A 6,444-nucleotide genomic window follows, 5' to 3' on the forward strand; every position below is an offset into this window, starting at 1 on the left:
TGGTCAACGAAGCATGAGAAGACTGCTTTTGTTTTGTTTGTTTGTCAGTTAGGGGGTGCAGGGTGAATACGGGTCTGTCATATGGTAATCTGGTAAAAAGACAATTTGACTTTTGCTCAGTACATTGTTGTCACTAAGGAAATGTATAAGTGCTGTTAATGATAATGCAGAAGATTTTCCCAAGGTTGCTATTGACGCATATTCCACAGTAGTTACTGGGGTCAAATTTGTCTCCACTTTTGTAGATTGGGGTGATCAGTCCATGGTTCCAAATATTGGGGAAGATGCCAGAGCTGAGGATGATGTTAAATAGTTTAAGTTTAGCCAATTGGAATTTATGGTCTGTATATTATATCATTTCATTTAGGATACCATCAACCCCACAGGCCTTTTTGGTTGGAGGGTTTCTATTTTGTTCTGTAGTTCATTCAAGGTAATTGGAGAATCCAGTGGGTTCTGGTAGTCTTTAAATAGTTGATTCTAAGATTTGTAATTGATCATGTATATGTTTTTGCTGTTTGTTCTTTGTTATAGGGCCTAAATATTGGAGAAGGGGTTTATCCATACATCTCCGTTTTGGATAGATAACTCTTTGTGTTGTTGTTTGTTTAGTGTTTTCCAATTTTCCCAGAGGTGGTTAGATTCTATGGATTCTTCAATTACATTGAGCTGGTTTCTGACGTGCTGTTCCTTCTTTTTCCGTAGTGTATTTTAGCTCTCCTTTCAGACCAACCCTCTTCACACACCTCTGTCCTACCTAACCCCAGCCAGAGCCATATACGTGGTCAGAGCTATGCCAGGTCAGGGCTTCAGTTGATTCCGCTGAGATAGTGGCCCTATTTTGAAGCGGATTAGCTATCGAGGGAAAGGCTGGTGCTGAGGACTGTGTATAGGGTTGCAAATGGATGGTATATTACTGGAAACGTTTACCAGTAAACTACCAGAATTTTGGTAGCTTTTAAGTTTTTTATTTTATAAGATGACATTTAGTGGCCTTTTGGGGTACTTCAGATTATCACAGGTGTCTGTAATTATCTCTGGCCCTCTGTGTGGCTTATCACATGTAAAATAATCAATTCAGATGATACCAACAAAAAATATGACAAAGCTGTAAAGCATTGTCCTAAATATAAACCATAGTGCATACCATTTGTGTTTAATATGAGGGTTTCAGCATAAAATATCCTTTAAAAAAATGTCCACACTTTTATTTATTTAGCTATGTTCATATGTCTTTTTAATAAATATTTTGCACCAAACTGGTGGCAGTTGTGAAAAAAAGTCAGTAGTTGGTTGAGTTACAGTTGTTAAAAATACTGTTGATAAGATGCTTTTCTCATTAATTAGACTAAATGCTGTTGAACCATATGGTCTATCCACTAAAAACTCAATGACAATATGGACACAGATATATAAAAAAAACGAATACGATATATGTATACATTTTTAAAAGTTATTCAAGTATAAATTACCCAAGTTACCATAACCTGTTAATTACCAAAATTACTGAAGATTATTTTAACCTTGGTAAATTACCAGTAGATTTACAACCCGAACTGTGGAGAAATGAGGGTAGAGTTATGAGCTCTGGAGGGAGAGGGTAGAGTTGTGTTGTTCAGTAGGGAGAGGGTAGAGTTGTGCTGTTCAGTAGGGAGAGGGTAGAGTTATGAGCTCTGGAGGGAGAGGGTAGAGTTGTGTTGTTCAGTAGGGAGAGGGTAGAGTTGTGTTGTTCAGTAGAGAGAGGGTAGAGTTGTGAGCTCTGGAGGGAGAGGGTAGAGTTGTGTTGTTCAGTAGGGAGAGGGTAGAGTTATGAGCTCTGGAGGGAGAGGGTAGAGTTGTGGTGTTCAGTAGGGAGAGGGTAGAGTTGTGTTGTTCATTAGGGAGAGGGTAGAGTTGTGTTGTTCAGTAGGGAGAGGGTAGAGTTGTGTTGTTCAGTAGGGAGAGGGTAGAGTTGTGTTGTTCAGTAGGGAGAGGGTAGAGTTGTGTTGTTCAGTAGGGAGAGGGTAGAGTTGTGTTGTTCAGTAGGGAGAGGGTAGAGTTGTGTTGTTCAGTAGGGAGAGGGTAGAGTTGTGTTGTTCAGTAGAGAGAGGGTAGAGTTGTGAGCTCTGGAGGGAGAGAGTAGAGTTGTTTTGTTCAGTAGGGAGAGGGTAGAGATGTGTGGTAGGGAGGGAGAGGGTAGAGATGTGTGGTAGGGGAGGGAGAGGGTAGAGTTGTGTGGTAGGGAGGGAGAGGGTAGAGTTGTTTTGTTCAGTAGGGAGAGAGTAGAGTTGTTTTGTTCAGTAGGGAGAGGGTAGAGATGTGTGGTAAGGAGGGAGAGGGTAGAGTTGTGTGGTAGGGAGGGAGGGAGAGGGTAGAGTTGTGTGGTAGGGAGGGAGAGGGTAGAGTTGTTTTGTTCAGTAGGGAGAGAGTAGAGTTGTTTTGTTCAGTAGGGAGAGGGTAGAGATGTGTGGTAGGGAGGGAGGGGGTAGAGTTGTGTGGTAGGGAGGGAGAGGGTAGAGTTGTGTGGTAGGGAGGGAGAGGGTAGAGTTGTGTGGTAGGGAGGGAGAGGGTAGAGTTGTTTTGTTCAGTAGGGAGAGAGTAGAGTTGTTTTGTTCAGTAGGGAGAGGGTAGAGATGTGTGGTAGGGAGGGAGGGGGTAGAGTTGTGTGGTAGGGAGGGAGAGGGTAGAGTTGTGTGGTAGGGAGGGAGAGGGTAGAGATGTGTGGTAGGGAGGGAGAGGGTAGAGTTGTGTGGTAGGGAGGGAGAGGGTAGAGTTGTGTGGTAGGGAGGGAGAGAGGGTAGAGTTGTGTGGTAGGGAGGGAGAGGGTAGAGTTGTGTGGTAGGGAGGGAGAGGGTAGAGTTGTGTTGTTCAGTAGGGAGAGGGTAGAGTTGTGTGGTAGGGAGGGAGAGGGTAGAGATGTGTGGTAGGGAGGGAGAGGGTAGAGTTGTGTGGTAGGGAGGGAGAGAGTAGAGTTGTGTGGTAGGGAGGGAGAGGGTAGAGTTGTGTGGTAGGGAGGGAGAGGGTAGAGTTGTGTGGTAGGGAGGGAGAGGGTAGAGTTGTGTTGTTCAGTAGGGAGAGGGTAGAGTTGTGTGGTAGGGAGGGAGAGGGTAGAGATGTGTGGTAGGGAGGGAGAGAGGGTAGAGTTGTGTGGTAGGGAGGGAGAGGGTAGAGTTGTGTGGTAGGGAGGGAGAGGGTAGAGTTGTGTTGTTCAGTAGGGAGAGGGGAGAGTTGTGTGGTAGGGAGGGAGAGGGTAGAGTTGTGTTGTTCAGTAGGGAGAGGGTAGAGTTGTGTTGTTCAGTAGGGAGAGGGTAGACAGTTCAGTCTCTGGATATCATTGACAGCTCAGTCTCTGGATATCATTGACAGCTCAGTCCAAAATAAATCAGATTAAAATCTGATTAATGTTGTCCTGTACTATATTTACTGTATGATCTTGAGTTGGATCAGCTCGGGATCAGACCTTTTCCTCTGTGAAGATAACACATGGATTTACTGGAGCGGTAGCCTATGACAGTTAGCCTGGTGGGACCACCCTGATCACGCTGTTCACCTTTCTATTTCACTTCATATATCAATCATCTTTTAATTAGTGATAATACGTGAAGTGAATGAGAATGGTGAGTGCAGCGATCGGTCTGTTTCCACCAGGCTATGCCAGGGCAAGAGACTGAAATGAGACGTGATATACTCTCTTATTACTAGACAGTGCCACTGTGTGGTTGATTCGTGTACTGCATAGCATTATCATTGTAAACAGGGGCCTTTGAAGTGTGGCATTCCTCATTGTAGGTACCACAGAACCAGAATGAGATTCTATTTGGTAGGTACAATATGTTGCTATGTAAAATATTGATAAAAAAGAATAAAAGCCTACATAGATAATACATGATAAAAAGTTACCTGAGACAGTTGTTGTAGAACGACTCTTTTATTTTGTAAAAGAAAACTTTTAAGTTACTTCTAGCTTCGCCTTTGACACAATCATCTCGCATTTCACATTATTTTCTTTTCATTCGTTTTAATAAATTAAAATGGTACATTATGCATGCAATATCGCATTAGCCGTTGAGTTGTTCGTCTTCCACAAAAAGTATCAACACAAAATGTCCTTAGAGTTCTGATGAAGCTGCTTGGAAAAGGACAGTTGGAGAATTAGTCACAGCATGAAGCGATGTACACGGTTGCGGTTGCATAGTACATGGAATTTCCTCATTTTAAAACAGCATGCTTTTTGTATTGCACATTACTGAAACTTTTGTATACTGAAATGTTTGTTGTTCCAAGTTGTCCCGTCGAGGATCGTAGTTTTTAATGAGAATGCAAGTATACAGCAAATAGCATCTCTCAAAGACATTATGTACATGTATGTATTTATTATAAAAATAATCACCAGCAAAGATGTATCTTTTACTTTTTCCTATATTGAGATACATTTTTGACTTTTTCTTATTTTTTGTACATTTTTACCAAAGAAAAAAACATTTAACTGTTTTAATGGTCTGGTCGAGTTTAAACTCATGTTATTTAATCAAATAATGAGAATTGTAATTCAACTTAATTTAGAGGCAAAAATGCAGCCTCTTAATTTCTTACAAGAAGACAAAAGAAGAGTACAGGACACGTGCTTTTTTTCAGATCAGTAACAGAGACCTTTAGAAATTATATCTACACCATTCAAAGAACAAAGGTTTTCTTTCCAGGGCATTCACAGGAAAAAGAGTTGCGGTAAATTTTCATTTCCAGTCAATTGACAAAATCTATTGGAATTCAGTTAATTCATTGTTAATAGAAAAGGAGATCCCCCATTGTTTCAAAAGGGTTAAGACATACTACACCCAGTAGCAGTAATCCAACCTTCAGTTACCAAATCCTCACAGACTTGTCTGGGACTCTGGTGGGACAGAGGGCAATGGGATAGAAAATCCCTCTGATTGTCTCAACAGAGCTGAATCTTAGTTCTGGTTCTTGGTTCTGGTTTTTAATGAACAGTGAGTAACTCCCCATTCAATCGGCCAACACTCACTTTGGCCTGAATCACAATATGACAGAGAAGCATGCTCATAAACAACAGCAGATGTACTTGTATTATTTTTTTTCTCTTCGTTTTGCAGTCTATTGTTTTCAGTCAGTGAACAAACTGGCATAAGAGACATAGATATGAGCAAGGAAATCAACGTGCTCTCTGAAAACAGTCAGTCAGTGCCCTAACCAGACAGCTGGAGCTAAATCATAATTAAGATCCTATCGTTTCAGAGGTTCTTTCTTGTTTTAGAATGTTAAGGCACCACCTGCTGCGGGTGCTACAAATGTCACTACAGTACATCGACTCTATTGGAGGGAATTACACTAAAAGACAGCTATAAGTTAACTCTGCACATCTCTCTAACAATGCCTCAGAATACGCTGCCCCAAGAACTCACTCTCCCAGGATGCACAGGGAGGGACCACCATCTCCATCTTGGTCAAAGCTCCAGTTTAGATGACCTATCCACCGCAGGGAAAACCCTGGTCCTGGAGGGTGGTTGTGTCTCTGTGACCGACCGGGTTCGAACCCGGGCCTCCTGCACGCCAGCAGAGTGTATTAGCCCACTAAACTAAAGCCTAGGCATTGGATCGGTGAGCCAATGCAACTAGTCCCCAAACCACCTTGGGTACAACTGCATGCTTCTCATCTCATCAAAAACATCAAAAACCCACAATTACTGAAGAAAAAATTGTTGCTAGAAATAAACTGACCGAATTAATTTCTTCCATTTCCATGTATTTAAATACCCCAAAAAGTTCAGATGACGCACTATCAAGTAATTAGACCACCTATTTTGCACCAATGTGTGCTCTCCCTCCTTAAACACCCTCCTCTATTTTACACAGGGATATTAATACCAAAGGGAGAATTACTTTTTCAAGTCAGGGAAAACATGCCAGCTACACAGAGAATCAATGATCATGATGCAAAGGACCCTGGGAAGACACAATCCAACGTTAGTGGAGCAGCATGGATGGTCAACCAATCACGAGGCTGGCCAGAGAGAAACACAGGAAGTAGCATGGACGGTCAATCAATCACGAGGCTGGCCAGAGATGAGGCGAACTCTGATTGTTTGACACCCCTGCTTCTTGTTATAATACCTCTATGAGTCTCTGACACAACCGAATCAGAGTAGCGAAAAATACTGAGATATGCAAAGTATCGACTGTTGCCAAAGAAAGGCCAAGCTAGACAGGTGTTCAAATGGCACATACAGTATCTGACATGTGAAAGCACTTGTTAACAAAACAACCAAATACTCCACATGCTCCTCTCAGGAATCAGTTGAGGTCTGGTAAAAGACCACTGCCAGACATGGTGGGGCAGGTCTAAGTATACAACTCACCATGACAACAGACATGTACTGTAAGTGAATATATTGACGATACTAGCGAAACTCTCTCAGTCAGCATGCAAACAACTGAACGGTCTGGGAA

Source organism: Salmo trutta, chromosome 6 (genome assembly GCF_901001165.1).
Source record: "Salmo trutta chromosome 6, fSalTru1.1, whole genome shotgun sequence".
In the NCBI taxonomy this organism is placed as follows: Eukaryota; Metazoa; Chordata; class Actinopteri; order Salmoniformes; family Salmonidae; genus Salmo; species Salmo trutta.